At 59.8% G+C, this 17209-nt stretch overlaps 1 protein-coding gene across 2 annotated transcripts in view; it reads right to left on the reverse strand.

Moving 5' to 3' along the window:
• SEMA6B (semaphorin 6B) overlaps nt 1-16849 on the reverse strand; it is an 89634-nt gene extending 72785 nt beyond the window's left edge. Inside the window, exon 1 of one of the 2 annotated variants that reach the window (XM_074978320.1) lies at nt 16413-16849. The gene's annotated coding sequence lies outside the window, so the exon portion shown is untranslated. Of the gene's footprint in view, nt 1-11029; nt 11101-16412 lie in introns of those variants that run through there. The other variant, XM_074978324.1, reaches the window with a different exon arrangement.
• Between the last annotated feature and the right edge of the window lie 360 nt (nt 16850-17209).

Raw genomic sequence — 17209 nt, forward strand, 5'->3', positions numbered from 1 at the left:
GCGAGAAATCAAAAGAGCATCACTGATAAAGTTTACAGATGACACAAAAGCTGGTGACAAGTCTCAGAGGGGTCGCCATGTTAGTCTGTATCCACAAAAATAATGAGAAGTCCTGTGGCACCTTATGCTCCCAAATATCTGTTAGTCTATATGCTTTCATGGGCAAAGACCCGATTCAACTGGGGGAGTGGGAAGAGGACAGGCCATGGGTACAGGGGGAAAATGGACCACTTGGAAACCAGAGCACAGGCCGACAGCAAGTGTATGAATACTGCTAATTGGGCTTGCATATAACGAGGGACACAGAATGCAGGGTGTACTTACAGGATGGGGGACACTACCCTGGGACGCAGGGACTCTGGAAAAGATTCGAGGGTCCTGGTGGCTAGTCAGATGAACAGGAGCTCCGAGCAGACCCATCCCATCCATAGGACAAGCTGGGGTGGCTGCCCCAAAGCCTATGCTTTTGGGGGCCCCACAGCACCTCCCCCGCTTCCCATGCTCACCACACTGGCAGAGGGAGTGGCAGCCTGCTGGGCCCTGCTGCATCGCCCTCACAGCCCGCTGCGTCTCACTTCTCCGCAGTGGCTGGTAGCAGAGCAGCCCCGCAGTTCCAGCTGCCTGCAGACAAGCGAGGCGTGGCAGGCCGGGAGGGCGGTACAGCATGGCACAGCAGAGTAGAGCCCCCACTGCTCACGTGGGGAGTGTGGGGAGAAGGCAACTCCTAACACCTGCCCTGCACGCAGCTCTCGGCCCCAAGTAATCCCTGGGCCCCATTGTCGTGGGAGAGAGGATAAGGAGATAGGGCAGGGATGGAGCAGGGGTGGGGAGAGGCTGCAGTGGGGGGGGTCTCCTCAGTCCCCGCCCCAGGGGCTCTGGGCAAGGGGGTTGCTCCAGGCCCCATCCCCTGAGACGTCCCTGGCTCCCAGGGTGACACTGTGGCTGAAAGAGCTAATGTGATCCGAAGATTCATGAACAGGAGAACCAGGAGCAGGAGCAGAGAGGTTATTTTTACCTCTGGCTGGTACTGATGCAATCACTGTTGGAACCGTGCATCCAATTCTGGGGCCCACGAGTCAAGAAGGATGTGGAGAAATTGGAGAGGGTCAGAGAAGAGTCGTGAGAATGATTAAAGGATGAGACCAGGTGCGTTCTAGTGACAAACTCCAAGAGCTGAATCCAGCTAGCTTAACCCATGGAAGACCACACGGGGAACAAATCCAGAATGATCAGCTCTTCGGTTTAACAGAGAAGGTCTAACACGATCCACTGGCTGGAAGTTGAAACGACCCCAATTCAGAAGGAGAACAAGGTGTACATTGTGAACAATGGAGTTAGCCAGCCAGGGGAACCAGGCCCCAGGGTCGTGGTGGATTCTCCATCAATCGCCATTCTGAAATCAAGATCGGATGATTCTACTAAAGCCTCTGGGAGCTCTCGCCTCCCTGGCCTGGGTTCTCCAGGGGGCCCTACTAGATGCTCACCTGGGAGGTCCATCAAAACCTTTCCCAGAAACGACCCACTGGAACTCACTCCGCCTCCCAGCTGCTGACTCATTCACATCCCTACAGGAGTCACCGCCCGGGGGTCAGGGCTGGCTGCAGAAGGGGCAGAGAGGCGGCTTGCCCAGGCCACGCACTGAGTAGTGGCAGAGTTGGACAATCGAACCCAGGCGTCCCGGCTTCCAGGCTCTGGTTCTAACCACGTCTTTCCGCCACCTACATGCATCCTTTTTGTGGGGGAGGGAGGTGACTGCTGTTTTAATTAGCTCTTTGAACTCTTGGTATCACGCTCGCCTTGCTGGCTGCGAAGCGGCAGCAGGCAGGGGATGAGCATCACGAGCCCGAGAGCAGAGAGCTGGGCTTGCATTTGGGAGGGGATGCAGGGGAGTCGGAGGAGGTGAAAGGCAGTGAGGGGACTTGGGCAGAGGGAGGGTGTTTCCAGCTGTGTGACCCTTGGCAGCCCTGGAAATTACCACTGTAGCGCCCCAGGAAGCCGCGTGCTGTAGCGTCTTCCCTCTGTCCCAAGTGCAGGAGATTTGTGAGCAGGGCCGGCAGGGCCTCACGGGGACCCCGCTGGGGACGGGCTGGGAGCAAATCAGTCCTAGCATCACAACCACCCCGCTCCTTGTACACCCGCGCACTCTAACCGCCCCCTCCCTCGAAGGCTGATTCCCTCCTGGGCCCGCCTCATGCACACACACACGCGCACACTCTCTCTCTCTCTCACCTCACCCTCCCTTGAAGGCTGATTCCTTCCCATACCAGCACTGTGAGCGTGCGTGCGTGCGCGCACACACACACACACACCCTGAGAACACTTCAGAGGCAGAGCCAGATCACAGATGCTGAGCTACCAGGAAAAAAAAAAAATCCCCAGGCCTCAAAGCCTTGCCTCTCTCGCTGCTTGCCCCACAGGCCACTCATCTCTCCACGTCGGGGGTCTCCCCTCCCTGCCCCCGGCCTGCCGGGGTGGAGGGCTGCAGATGTGCAGGGCTGGCCGACTGTGTGTTGACACAATCCCAAGCAGTGATGGCACCAAAAAAAAAGTTATTGATCCGGGCTCGTGGCGGGAGGGGCAGAGGGCTGAAAGCGAGCGCGCCTTTGAGGGGGATTTCAAAGGGCTTGGGGTAGAGCTGAGCTGAGATCTGTGTGTGTTGCACATGCGCCTCATTATCTGCATGTACGCACGTGCCCAGAGGTCTTTGTGGGTCTGCAGCGGGAGTGTGCACGATCTGGGAGAGGAGGGAGTGCGGGCGTGTGCGGGGTTTGTTATTTACACGTGTCCGTGTGAGTCTTTCTGGGCATGTGGCCCCTGTGTCTTCTACTGGGGCATTGTTCAGGCTACTACGTATCGGAGTTTGGCAGATGCACATCTGTGCACAGCTGATTGTGCCTGGTGTGTCCGTGTGACACGCACGTAGGTGTGTGCTGTGTCTGGGTACCCTGTCTGCATGGGGGCTTTACCCGGGGTCTTTGCGGACAGGTACGTCTGTGGTTTACAGGGGGAGACTGAGAATCTCTTCACGCGCTGCTGAGCTGGTTGCATGTGGCCCCGTGTGGGAGAGGTGAGTAATTCAGCATCAAGGATGTGTTCAATGAGTGTCACCTCCAGTTCTGCCTGCAAACCCATCACCGCGGTCCCACATTTATTTGCCAGTCAAAATCCATCCCACTCATTCCGGGGCCGTCACTCCAGGACTTTCCCAATCTGACCCGACACCCAGGTTGCGTGGTGCTGCCCTTCTGCCCCTGCCTGGCTGAGCTCAGCTCTTTGCACGGCAATGCTGGGGCCAATCTCTCAGGATGCACTCACGATGAGCGACAGAACAAGGAGGATCATCCTTGTGCGGCAGTGGGGGAGGACGAGGTTGGGTATTAGGAAGAACTATTCGCCCAGGAGGGTGGCGAAGCACTGGAATGCGTTGCCTAGAGAGGTGGTGGGCTCTCCATCCCTGGAGGTTTTTAAGTCCTGGCTTGCCAGAGCCCTGGCTGGGATGATTTAGTTGGGGGTGGCCCTGTTTGGAGGTGGCGGCTGGACGGGGTGGCCCTGTTTGGAGCAGGCGGCTGGACTCGAGCTCCTGAGCTCTCTTCCAGCCCTAGGATTCTATGAGGACCTGCCTGCTAATGAAAGGTGCTCACCCCACAGTGCCTCTTTGCAGCTCTGACTCCTCCCCTCAGGTCAGAGCATCCCCCTTGGAGATGACGGGGAGATTATGAGGCGCTGCAGCAGGCGATGCCCTTTGGCAGGGTGAGACCCGGTCGGGAGCTCGTCCCTTCTAACTCATTTACCTGCTGCCTCCTCGGCCCTCTCCCTGGGGCTCTGATTTCCCCTGGCCTTTGGTGGAGCTGGGCTGATTTAGAGCTGGGCCCTGGAGCAGAGGTATGTGCCACAGCAGAGCCCCAGGGCTGAGCACAGAGGGGGTGTGTCTCAGGGAGTGAGTTCCATCCACTGCGACTCCCCTCTGAATCTGGCCTGGTGAGCAATGCATGTGGTGCCAAGGATCTGACACCCTGGGACCGAGTGCACCGGCTGGGACAGGTTTGCCAGCAGTGGGGACAGAGGAAGCTGGGAGCCTGGTGTTAGCAGCACCACGTCTTTGCCTTTTGCTGGGGAGCTGCCCTACCCACACCCTCGCCAACGCCAGCATCCAGCAGCTCCTCCGTGAGCCCCAAGCTCCCAGTCGGCTCTAGCAGGAAGAGAGCCAGACCCACTCTCAACCACCAGGCTTCTCATGACCCTCAGCAGCCACCACGCTGGAGAGAGGTGAGGTTGCCCTGTGGGCCCATGTCCTCCTTGGCTTCTCAGGCCAGCCTGAGAGCCTAGTGCTGAAGCAGCTTTGGTGTGTTGCTGATGCACGTCCACCAGGGTTCCCTCTAATTTTTTCCACCCATGGGCAGAATAAATTTTATTATGTGCACCAAAGCATGTGCAGAGGTGCACCACCCACAGAACACATAGTTGTGGACCTACTGCTAATCAGCTGGGCAGCACCTGACCCTCTCCTGGCCAGCTGCCCTAGCACTCAGCTTACAGGGAACACTGACAATCACCAAGACTCAAACTGGTACTTCTCTCCTCCTGTCCTCTGGGTCGCTCCAGCCAACAAGCGCCTGGGTCACCTGATGGTCACAGCTAATGAGAACGACCGGCCATGAACCAATTGAAACCAGAGTGTGCCAGGCCGCAGGCTCAAGGTCAGCAGTACAAGGGTGCACACGGGTGTGCAGGCTTTATGGTGCATCATGGGAAATGTAGGCTGTGTGGGGCATCACCTGCTCCCTGAGCTGGAGCAAGCCTCTTCCCCATTGTGCCCCACAATGCCATCCTCCGCCAAAGGGTTCCCGGTCTGTGAGCACCTACCCAAGGCCCAGGCAGTGCCATGGCAGCACCCTGGGAGCTGGGCTTTGGGATCCAGGGCTTGTTCCTGAGGGCAGGGGTAGTTTGGTAGCTCCGTGGCCAGGAGCTGGCCTGCCACACCCTCGTTCCCCAGCCAGCTTGGCGAGAAGAAGGATTCTTCCTAACCCTGGGCTCACAGCCTCCCAAATCGCCTTCTTAACACTTTCTAATTTACTGGCACTTTATCTCGACGTCCCCCGGCAGAGAGATGATGAATGGGGCTGATAATAAAAAAGAGCGATGTTCCCAGCGCTTGAAATCGGCGCAGGATTTGCTGCTTCCCCCTACACGGTCGGCCTGCCACCAATCTCCCGACCCACGGGGCAAGTCCTGCATCTTTGGCCTCTGACTGTATCCAGCTCATCAGTCTTGCCCAGACAGAGCCCTCCCGTCAGCAGGGCACTGCTGAAGAGGAGCCAGTAGGAGGCGCTTCTCAGTGCAGGTGTTCCCTGCCCAAATGGCCAGGACTGGGCTGGCATTTGGAGCCATCTCAGTCCCAGCGTGAGATTCCTCTAGCAGTGATAAGTGCGGGATGTGCCCCTCCGTCCACTCGGGGGGCTGTGGGGGTTGGGAAAGGCTCATAGCAAGCTGAGAACCAACTGGAACAGAACTTTTCCAAATCCCCTTCCCCCCCCCGTAAGTTGAACCATTAGGTGGCTGCCTGGGGAGATTCAGGTGCTGCCCAGCTGATAAGCACAGCGCACACAGCCGGCAGCGTGTGTTTCCACTGGTGGTGCACATCCGCACATGCCTTGGTGGACATAAAATTTATTCCGCCCATGCATGGCAAAAAAAATTACGTGGTGCACTTGCCCCTACCCCATCCTCAGTATCTTTTGGTCAGGGCAGGAGAGAGGGTGTCAGGAGAGGCAGGCTCCATCCCCAGCTCTGCGGGACCTTGGTGCACACAGCTTGTGTCTGTTCTGTGCCTCAGTTTCCCCGTCGCATGGAGGAAGGAGACCCGCCTGCCTTTGTAATGTGCTGTGATGGTGCCTGACTTTGTACCTCTCAGTCCCTGTCTCCAGAATAACGAGGCCGAGGCTCATTCAAATGCAGTCATCTAGCTCGGGCCCAGTTGGGCACTGTTTATCTCAGTACGGTGAATGGCAGCTGCCCAGTTCCCCTTGGAAAAGTCACCTAACTCCTTTACACCCTTGTAAAATCCCCCCCGAAATCTCCCGGCGACGGGGGCCCTGTTATCCAACCCGCAGGTGCAGCATCTCAAGGAACCACGGAAACTGTCTGCAGTGGCTACAGCACCTGGCGGAACTGGGAAAGTCCCATTCCTCGATTCCCAGGGGCCTGGGGAGGAGGCCTGGATACAGCCTCAGTTTCCCCAGGCCCAAAGGTGCATTATTTTCTAGCTGCGTTAACCCAGGGAAAGGCCAAAGGAAACAGAGGGAGGCGAACGGTCCAAGCCCGACACGAGCCTCACTCCTCAGGAGCCTGACTGTGGAACAGAAGGGTCCCCTGGATTGTCACATACCTGGCCTGCCGGAGCCAGCGATCCCCTGCCTGTGCCAGTGGCTGTGGCTGCAGCCCAGCCAAACCCAACAGTGGAGCTGTCTGGCCTGAAATGATCTACGCTGGGGCTTACAAATGCAGGAGCCACTGTGCAGCCACATGCCAGCTCAGCTGCCTCTGTCTCTGCCCAGGGCTCCAGGCCTCCACTGGTGAAGGGTCTCAGGCCCCCTGGCTGGAATTCCCTCCCAGTCCATGCAGCATCACCCCAAGCCCAGGCCAAACCCCTCAGCCTCTAGAGTTAGCAACATCCTCAGTGATCCCGTTATCCAGCCCCTCGGGCCCTGCTCATCCTCCGCAGGAGCCTCTGAGTCATGGGGGCAAAGCCCAGGAGCTGCTCAGGCTGCGGAGTGCAGCCAGGGGGACAGACAGACAGAGCTGAAGCTGTGCTCAGGCCGTCCTTCCAGTCCGGCAGCACCACCCCAGAGATGCTAGTGCAGCCGCCAGGAAGGGAAATGCCAGAGCTAGGGCCGTGTTGCCTGTGCTGGAGAGGGAGGCAGGCTTCAGAAAGCAGCTGAGAATCACCCTCTCTACTCCGCAGCTCCTGCGCCAGAGACACCTGATCCACCACCATCAGAGAGGGAGGCGTGTTAGTCTGTATCTTCAAGAGCAAGAAGTCCTGTGGCACCTTTTAGACTAACAGATATTTCGGAGCATAAGCTTTCATGGGCAAAGACCCGCTTCGTCAGATTCATCTGTTGCCCATGAAACCTTATGCTCCAACATATGTTAGTCTATAAGGTGCCACAGGACTTCTTGCTGTTCAGATCCACCACGATGACCAACTTCCTGCATCCCACGTACGGAGCCTGCTCAGCCTCCTTGTGCTTCTGGGGCTGGTAGCTTGCGCCCCCTACCCCACAAGGAACCCTTGCCAGTTCCCACGGCTACCAGCAGTGCTCTGGGAAACGGGAGTCCCATCAGCCTCCCTTCAGCGGGTGAAGGCACCGCCAAGCTCTCAGGGGCCGGCGGAGACAAGAGGGGTTTGTCCAGCTTTTTTAATTTTATAAAATTGTAATTAAATCGGGAATGAAATCCTGTTAGCTCAGTGCAGCCCCTCTGGGAGTTCCCCCTGCTTCAGATAAGCTTCCGCCTCTCCCTCGCTTTACGAAGAGAATCAAAATTGTATTAAGAGTCGGCGCTGATGCTGGCACGCATGGTGGCTGCAAAGTTAGGGCTTGAGGCAAGGCCCTTTGAAGTCCTTGTCAGAAGCAGCATGGCCTAGTGGAAAGAGCACAGAGCCAGCCCTCTGAAGGCCCGAGTTTCATTCCTCACTCAGCCAGGGAGCTGCTGGGTGACCTTGGGCAAGTTCCATTTTGTGCCTCAGTTTCCCCCACTCACCTTGCATGTGCTTTGGGGCGGGGACCGGCGCTTGCTGTGTGTGCGTGTGTATGCATGCAGAACCAAGCACACTGGGGCTGGCTCTCAGCTGGGCCATCTTGGCCCAATGCGCTAGAATTAAATCACTGGAAAGCTTCCCAGGCGGGGCTGCGCTTCGTCCCCCTGGAGGGGTGCATGCAACACCGTGGGGCAGGGTGAGCAGGGAGGTGGCTGGGCGTTCCTCCCCAGCTCTGCCACTGACGGATCTGATCCCGGTAGCCGATTCCCTGCAGTGGGGAGCGAAGACCCCGATACTCCAGAGCACCTGGAGCGGTGGGTCGCCCGCCCAGCAGCATTAACTCATGCCAACAGGCGCCTGGGAAGGGACGTGGGGCATCGGGGCTTAGGCTGATCCTGAGCTACTGGGGACAGAGATGGGGCCTAATGTGGGGGGGTGCAGGGATGTGGGGTTCTCTCACTTCTGCTGCCCACTCTCAAGAGGCCGGATAATGCCGCAGTGTCCAACGGGCTTTCCGTTCGCGGCAGACTGGACACCGGGGTGCAGCAAAGCCTCTCGCCAGAGCCGCACACGTGGAGCGCCCCGACACTTGGCGGGACGAGCGTGTAGTGGCAGTGGCGGAGGTGGCTCCAGTCGTGGGGCAGGGGACAGGGGGCCTCCAGCAGCGGCGGGGTAGGGGTGCCTCTGGTCAGGCACCGGCAGTTGGGGCGGGGAGGTGCTCAGCTGGGGAGGGCTGCACCTGGCTCTGGGGTGGAGTGCTGGGGCGATCTTTCCATTTCTTTTGGTCACCCCCGGAATAAAGGGCCGGGTGGAGCCGGGGCCTGATCCAATCTGCCCCTTAAATCCTACAGTTATAACTTCTACATACTTCATCAAAACTCTTTTGTTTATGATGAAGCCCAGTGTAAGTCATTATTACCTGGGAGGCAACACCACTGTGCAAATCTCTCTTTCATTGGCAAAGGGGGCTTACCTGGGGAGCCTCTCTGAGCAAAGATGGGGTTATTTGGGAGTTGGTTACCTGGGTGCTAGGCCTCCTAGAGCTGAAGCAAATCAGTGTCTGTGTAGCTCTGCTAGGGGGCTGCCACCCCAGCTCTCTGCCTTGGCTGGGGGGTCTGGCCCAGCAGGACAGGGGGGTGGGGAGCCCCCAAGATCTAGAAGGGGGGGACAGTGTCACGGTCAGCACCCTGGAGAACACTCCCAAGGGGTCTCCCATGACCACGCCCTGTCACCAGTGGAATAAGATGTGCCTCTCTGAGAAGGGCTGGGAAAATCCTTTAAACACCCAAACCGGAGTCTGCCCCTTGACTCCTGCCCAGTGGCACCTTATTCCGTGAGCAGCCCCACAGAGATCAGTGGCATTGCTCCTAAAGTTACCGCTCCAACTGCTCCAGTCCCGCCCTCTCTCTGTCTCACCCTTCACTTCTGCCTTTCCTGGCCCATCCTCTGTTTCTTCCCAGCCAAACCAAACCAAAACTCCATCCAGTCCTCTCCAGGCAGGACACGAAGGAGTTAAATATCCTCCCTCAGCAATGCAGCCGCTAGGTCGTCTTTTTGATTCCTGCATTTCTTTACTAGTGTTTATGTTGATGAATGCATGCCGTATGCTATGGAAGAGGCAGGCGACGCACTGTGACTAAACTGAGGCTACCGGGAGGAGAGTTACTTCTTGCTTGCCAGACATGGGAGATCTGAGATCATTAACAGCGCATGCAGAGCTCGGGGCCTCACTGCGCTAGGCGCTGCACGTGCCCAGAGCGAGAGCAGGCCCTGCCCTTAAGCACTTACAATCCAAACAGATCATATCAAGGTCAGGGAAAGGAAGGGCCCGGTTTCCATTTTACAGAAGGGGCCCAGAGAGATGGAGGCAAAATCCGGGCTCTAGGGAAGTTGAGTGGGGGGTGAAATTCCCATTGCCTTCAACCAGTGCAGAATTCTGCCTCCGGTGATTTGCCTGAGGTCACGTGGGCAGTAGGAGGGACGGGATGCAACCAAACTGGGAACCCGATCCCAGTCCTCCGAGTACAGTACAGTGCCTCGCCCATTAGTCCACCCTTCCTATCCCAGCCGTAAATTCATGAGCATAAGTCTGAGGGGGTGTCTCTACTCCCCACCCGCCCAGTCCATGCTGCTTTAGAAATCCAAGCCTGTAACCTCAGCTGTATTTAGGTTCCCAACTCTCATAGGAGCTGGGTCTTAGGATACACTTTCTCCCCAGCTTCTAACCTTGGTAACAAGTGCGTGACGGTCCTGGAGGCACAGCTGCTCCAGAAGCTTGCACACTGGTTGGCTGGAGCTGACAAAATGCACGTGCAAACAAAATCTGTCTCAAACTAGCCTCAGAAGACACACGGCAGGAGAAAAGTCCGGCCACGGCACGGCCGAGGCACTCCCTGGCCTGCTTCCCTCCCACTCGACTCTCTAGACACAGGCACTCGTTTCAAGGGATTGCAACAAATCAAATGTTGTATCCACTGACGGTATCATTAACTGCACAAGCTGCAAGGCTATTGGGTAACCCAGAGCCCTGGGACATCAGAGGCCTTCCCAACAAGACAGCACTCGCTCTTGGGCAGCCTCAGCAAAGCTGTCCTCCTGCAACTACAGCTCCAGCATGTCTCCCGGGGCAGTGCCATGGCTGGTCTCAGCGGACATGGCTCCATTGGCCTCAGTGGGTAGCAGCTTTCAGGCTCCAATGCAGGGCGGATTCCCCGTTGCTCGCAGCCTTTCAATGCAGCTCTGCGTGGCTTTCCGAAAGACAGTCTCGTTCTCTGACCAACGCAGGAATCTCTGGGCTGCATAAATGCAGGAGGTTGCGGCTAAATCCATAGGGTGGTTCCTTTAGGGCTGAAAAATCTACACCCTCCTGTCGCTTTCACTCCCCTGGGAACTCCAGGTGTGCCCACATCTGTCCTGAATTGGGGCCTTAGATTATGCACGACACACCCCTCCCCGCACAACCGTGTGGCCATTCCCACCAGCCAGACACTCACAACTAGTCATAAAATTGCCCCTTTCCACCTTAAACTGGACTGCTGTGAGAGCAGGTTTCTCCCACGCCTCCAGCCACGGTTACGCACGGCTCCTGCCCCATGAGAAAAGCACCACCCGCCTCCTTCCCAGCATAACACAAGCAAGGGGCAGTTCGGCCGTGCTTCTGAACCGCCTGTCTGCGGGAGGCGTGCGGCTCCCGGCCCGCCTGCTTTACTCGCTCTGCATTAATTTCCCATTGTTTATCTGAACGGCAGGGCGGAACGAAAACAGATTTACCAGCGGCTCCCGGCCGGCGTGGGATCCGGGCCCCAGGCAGTGTGGCTGTAGGAGAAACGATCTGTCCTCCGCCTAGCTCCTGGGACACAGCTCCCATGGACTTCTTGGAGGCCTTGGAAATACGCAGAGGAAATAAGAACCTCCCCCTGCCCAGCTGGCTCCTTCCTCTCTCAAACTGACCCAGTCAAGGCAGGGAGGCCCTGGTGTGCAGGATCAGGCCCTGCTACCAGGTGGAGAGCTGGGGCAGGGGGATTTGAACCCAGGGCTGCTCCTTGTGCAACACACTCATGGGGGGTGCGTGATGAGCAGCAGAGGCAGTGGCCAAGCCTTTTAAAACCAGCTTCTCCAAGCGCTCCCTTAAGCACAGCAGGGACCAGTCAGGGCAGGAGGCAGCATTAACCCATCTCCAAACTTTGAGGCCCCAGCACGTGCAGCCAGCTTGCAGCTGCCCCCCGAACAGGTGTCTTGGGACCCAGGGGCTCTATGCACCCAAGCTGTGGGCCTTGCTGCAGGAGCCAAAGCCACCCCTGCTCCAGTTCTGCCATGCAGGGCTGGCCAGTCCCCAGAGGAGAACGACATGCAAGGTTAGCTTGATGGGCAGGTATGGGGGGGCGAGAGAGACAGAACCACTGGGGCACCCGGCGGGAGGCAGGGAGACAGAGACAGACCACGACCCGTGGGGAGAAGCTGGAGGTGCGTGACCAAATCCAGCAGCTTCTGGGGAACGCTGGAAAGCTCCTCGGGTTTCTCGGAGATCCCGGCCCCCTCTCTGGAAGGAAACCCTCAGCGCCCCGAGCTCCCTTTCCAAGCACGTCGAGTTTGGCTGAGAAACCTGCCAACACGCGCAACGCCGCATATTAAAGAGCCCGCCACCCCCCTGCGCCCATTCTGCGCACCCCAAGGCTGGAGCCATGGAAGGAACAATAATGGGAAGGTGGAGAGAGATTGTCATAAATATAATATAAATGTATTAATATGAGTGAAAATATTCCCCATGCTGGCAGCAGGGGACGGCCCCTCCAGGCAAGACCCACTTGGTGTTGGTGACCTCAAATCCCCCAGGGCAACCCTGGCGTCTCTGGATTGTCCAAGCCACCTCTAGGGGGTGACATAGTCCCACTGCCTAAGGCCACAGGTTTCAGGGCAGCGAGGGGCCCTGTGCTGCCCAGGTTGAAGGTCACTCCGGGCGGCAGGCAGACGCAGCAGGCATGCACTGATCGCTGGTGACCCCCGGACGCGGCCGATGGCCCACAGGGGAGTTTAATCCTCCTGCCCAATGGTAGGAACCCAAGTTGGAGATGGGCCCGGTTCAGGGGCAGCTCGTAGGTGGCAGTCCCTGGTCAGTCGGGCTCAGAACAGCAGGGCCAATGGTGCAGGCGAGGCTGAGTTCCTGCCAACCATCCGGCTTCCTTACGGCCAGAGTGGGTGATAGAAATCCGCCTGGAAGTGCCATTAACAGCTCCCGCACACGGTGACCTTTCCAACCCGCCAGGAAGGCTGCCGAGAGAAAACCAGCCACGCAGCCCATCTGCAAACACGGCTGCAAAGGGTCAGCCCAGCTACCCCCTCCTGAGCCAACAGCCACCGCCCCCAAACTCGGCGAGACCCTGGTAAGAGAACAGCCCGAAGCCAGCCGGCTCTGGCCAAGGTGGGTTCTGCAGTGCCTGTGGCCACTGCATCGAGGGAGCCGGTATCCTCAGTGCCACACGCCAGGGCAAAGTTCCTCAGCTGCCTCCAGCAGCAGGCTGCTTTTGCCAGGGCAGAGGGGCATGAGGGAGGGAAGTCCAAATCCCCTAGATTTTTCCAGCTTCTGCAGCCCCAGTTCTCCCTTGCCCCATAGCACCCCAATGAACACCTCCCCGCACTTCAGGATGCCCCCTGATATATTCCCCTCTATTTGCATAATCTCCCACCCCTCTTCTCTTGACTACATACCTCCACTCAACAATCCCACCTTCTCTCTTCTGCAGCAGCCTTCCCCTCGGCGCTGCTACCCCACGGCACAGCCCTGCAGCGCACATGGGGCCCCCGCCCGGATGCCAGACACATGCGCCAAAAGAACCCAGACCGGCAGGTAAAACAAGTTAGGAGCCCCCTGGCTCTGGCCCAGTGCTCCCAGGTTTGGCTGCTCCTGGTGAATGGCATCCCCTGAGTGTGCAGAATGGGCGGATATTGGGGGGCCAGCATTCCTGTACAAAGGAGGACAGCTGCCTACTTTGCAGAGCCGCATCACATCCACAGGAGCTCTGCCTCAGCCAGTGAAGGGGCAGCTTGCCTTTCGCCCCACCCCCCGCTGCCCCACACAGCACATGCTCCGCCGGGAAGGGCCCGATCCTGGGGGCAGCTGAGCAACCTCACCGATCTCAACAGGGGCACACTTGGCCCCTCATTCACAAACCCGACCCTGCCCAATTTCAAGTGAAAAGCACAAAGAAAACAACAACAACAACAACAACAACAACAAAGAAACCCATGTTCTCCAGCACCCCCCCGCCCATCCAGCTGCACCAGCTGCAGGTGAAGGGCCTGTGTTCATCATTTAAAAGGGACCATACCACCAGCACTCGGGCTGCTGAGTACCAGGAGGTTAGAAACCTGCCCCTTAGCCTCACATCATCCATGGATATGGGGAGAATGGGGCGGAGGGATGTGTGCGAGAGGTTCGGATGCCACTGGCTTTATCATCATGAACAATATTTAACAGGAGAACAATGAAAACTGAAAACCAAAAGAAAAAAAAACCAGTGAAAATCTCATTCCAGTGAAAACAGGGTCTTGGATTCCCACATACCCCTGAAGCCTGGGCAGCTACTCACCCCATGGGACGGGAACCAGAGGGGGAAGTGGACAAGGGGTTATGACTACTCTTAACAAGCCCTGAGGCAGGCTGCAGCATACACTCACTATAGGCAGCTCCTCTGTGGAGTCCCCCAGTAACGCCAAGCCCAGCAGCGGAAGAAAGGAGGCAGCCCCTAAAGCGAAACTGACCCAGGCCAGCTGGAAGTGAGTGAAGACCTGGGAAAGGTGAAAAGCCCAGCACAAAAAGCCAGGCCTGTGCCAGCTTCATCTCCTCTCAGCAGCTCTCTGCGGAGCTCTTAGCAGGGACACAGATTGGAAAAGTTTTTGTTCTTCGGGGATTTGGAGCTGGCTGGTGTCCCTCCCCAAACGCTGCTATTCATCACAGGCCAATAACGCTTTGCCAGCAAATCTCAAGGTGCGACAGCAAGCTCAAGGTGCTTTGGGATCATTAGCAGCTGGGTGAAGAGGTAGCATGAGCCAGAGGACAGCCCACAGGGCAATGACTCAGGAGAGCTGGGCCCCTCTGCTGTGTGACCTTGGGCAGGTCTCTCCATGCCTCAGTTTCCCCTGCTGCCCTTGTCCATTTAGACTACACACTCGCAGCTGCCGAGACTATCCCTGTACAGCACCTTGCATAAGGAGGGCCCGATCACAGCAGAGGCCTCTAGCTGCCACCGTTATACAACCAGCCCCATTCTACAGACAAGCACACTGAGGTGCAGAGAAGGGACACGACCTGGTTACAGTCGCCCACAGAGAACAACGCCAGGTCTCCCACTTCTCCACCCGGAGCGCTCCATCCCCCCCAGGGCCACCCTGCCTCCCAGCATGCTCCAGGCTGTGCAGGACTCTGGAGGAGACCCTAAGCGCTAACGAACCTGCACAGAAACGAGCAATCAGCCTCCATCGCTCCCCGTTGCGTCAGGATGCTCAGACCCACCGCGTAGGACAGGCGGCTCCACTCCCCCATCCCAAGCCAACTGGCTGGCAAGGTCAGCCCTGGAGGCTCAGACGGGAGGGTGCAGTTCCCATGCCCCAGCCTCTCCAGATCCCAGGGCTGCGTCTCTATCGATCCCCCGTTATGACGGAGCTCAGGGGCTGTGTGCACGTTTGGGGGGGGGCGAGGAAAGCACACGCGTGCGGCACAGCACGAGATGATACTGCCCCAGCTGCTTAGCCCTGGCCTCAGGGCCCGTCCCCGCCCCCATCCACCGCTGTGACGGGCCCCAGAGCGGCCCCCCGTGGGAAGCAGGAGGGGGCTGGGCGACAGCACAGACGTCAGGCCGGCTGAAGACCAGCCAGGAGGACCTCAGGGGGCCCGATCCTGCCTGAGCACCTTTGTCTCTCAGAGCCCTTGCCCAGCACTCTGCAGGATTGTCCCCCCCCTCCCTCCCGTAGGTGCAGACAGGCAGGTGGGGTCTCTTTAGCAGGCCCAGCACCAGGGGCACAGGGACCGCCAAGAGCAAGACGGCGCAAGGGGCTCAGTGCCCAGCCAGCTGGGGCTCTCCCTGCCGCCGAGCTCCTCTTGCTGAGCCCCCACCCTGCCCTGCAAACCCCAGCCCCAGCCCCAGCCCCCCAGTTTAAAAGCATCAAAGCATCAGCAATTTGCTCCTTTGGTGGCAGCAACCCGGGGCATCAGCTACCACCACACAGGGCAAGACCCCCAGCCAAGCAGACACCTGCCCTGCAGCTGCTGGGGCCCAGGGGACACCCAGGGACCGGTGGCAGAGGGGATGCAGCCATATGGGAGGGGAACGGACCCCCCCCTCCCTTTGCAGTGGCAACAAATCTCAGGACAGGGGCCAGTGGGAGCTCACCCCCCACCACTCCCAGGGGTGGGGCAGGGGGAAGGGTAGCGGGGGGGGCAGGGACATCTCTCTGCCAGGCCCTCCCCATCCCCCCAAGTGCTGGATTCTGAGCAGCTTGGCTCCCCCTGCCTGGTTCCCAGCCCGGCTCTGCCCCCCAACAGAGGGGCTGCAAGCCAGGGCAGGGGCCGCCCCCTCCCTTCCAGCCGGTTACCGGGGGGGCTTGTGACCCCTGCCTGCTGCCCTCCCTGCCCCACCCCAGCAGGCAGCCCCCTGCACAGCTCCGGAGCAGGGATCGTCGCAGCTCCTGCGGCCCCCCCCCCAGCAGCCCCCCAGCTCCCCAGCGTGGGGGGGGGCAATGACCCGTCAAGGTTCCTTTCTGCACGGGAGCGGGTAACAACAGCCCGGCGGGGGCGGGGGCGGGGGCTGCCCGCTGGCTGCACAAAGGCGCGGTGCTGCCCGGGCGGGGGTAACAACCCCGCAGCGCCACCCCCCTCCCCCACCCTGCGGACCCCCCCAGAACGGACCCGCGCCCGCAAAGTTTGCAGGGGCCTGTGGGAAACCCACCCCCGGCAAAACCCTGCCCCAGCCGCGTCCCCCCCCCAAGCCCGCCCTCCCCACCACTGGGCAACCCCCCCCAGCCCGCGCCCCTCGGGCAACCCCCCGGCCCGCGCGCACCAAGCAACAAGCCCCCCCCCCCCGCGGAGCAACTCCCCCCCCAGCCCGCGCGACCCACGCAACAAGCCCCCCCCCCAACCCGCGCCCCCCGGCGCGCCTACCTTCCCGCCGGCGGCTGGCGGAGCGGGGCCGGGCGGGCGGCTCGCTCCTTTAAGGGGAGGCGCGGCGCCTCCTGCCCCTCGCACCTGTCCCTGCCGCGCACCCGCCTGGCATCCTCCTCGCACGCGGCCAAGCGGGGCGGCAGCGCGCGCGCCCGGGAGCCGCGGGGGCGGCGGCGGCAGCGGCGTGGGGGGGGGTGTGCAGAGCCCTCGTGCAGCGCCGGGCCGCGGGTGTGCAACCCCCCGGGCCCGGCGGGGGCCGCCAGCGGCTGCGGCAAGGGCAGGAGGGGGGTCTCGAGCAGAGCTCCGGCTCCCTGCTCCTGCCTTTGTCAGCCTGCGCCGCGGCCCTGCAGGGGGGGCGTCGCGGGGCTCTTCCCCGCGCGGGGTCTAGCCGCTGGCTCCGGCTCCTGCGTTATCAGGAGCGCACACATCGCCTGCCCGCATCCCCAGCCTGCTCCCAGCCCGGCGGGCTCCAGGCAAGAGCAGGGCTGGATTCCGGCGCTGCTGGCAGGAGCCGGATCGCGTGGGGGCGGGGGGCGCCGGCCTGCGGGGCCAGGGTCCTCGCCCCGGGCTGGCTCGCGGCTGGCCGGCCAAGCCAAGGAGGTTGGTTGGTTTTAATCCTCGAAGCCGGTTCTCCAGCTCCCGGCCACCTGGGCGGAGTCAGTGCCCGCTGTGTGCCTCAGTTTCCCCTCCGGGCGGGTGGGGATAACGCTTTCTGTGCCCAGGGACTGCCAGCTGAGGGGTGATATTGTTCGATCTGCCATTCCTACTGGAGCAGCCCTAAGAGGTCCTGCCTGAGG

The sequence above is a fragment of the Carettochelys insculpta genome, chromosome 27 (assembly GCF_033958435.1).
Source record: "Carettochelys insculpta isolate YL-2023 chromosome 27, ASM3395843v1, whole genome shotgun sequence".
In the NCBI taxonomy this organism is placed as follows: domain Eukaryota; kingdom Metazoa; phylum Chordata; order Testudines; family Carettochelyidae; genus Carettochelys; species Carettochelys insculpta.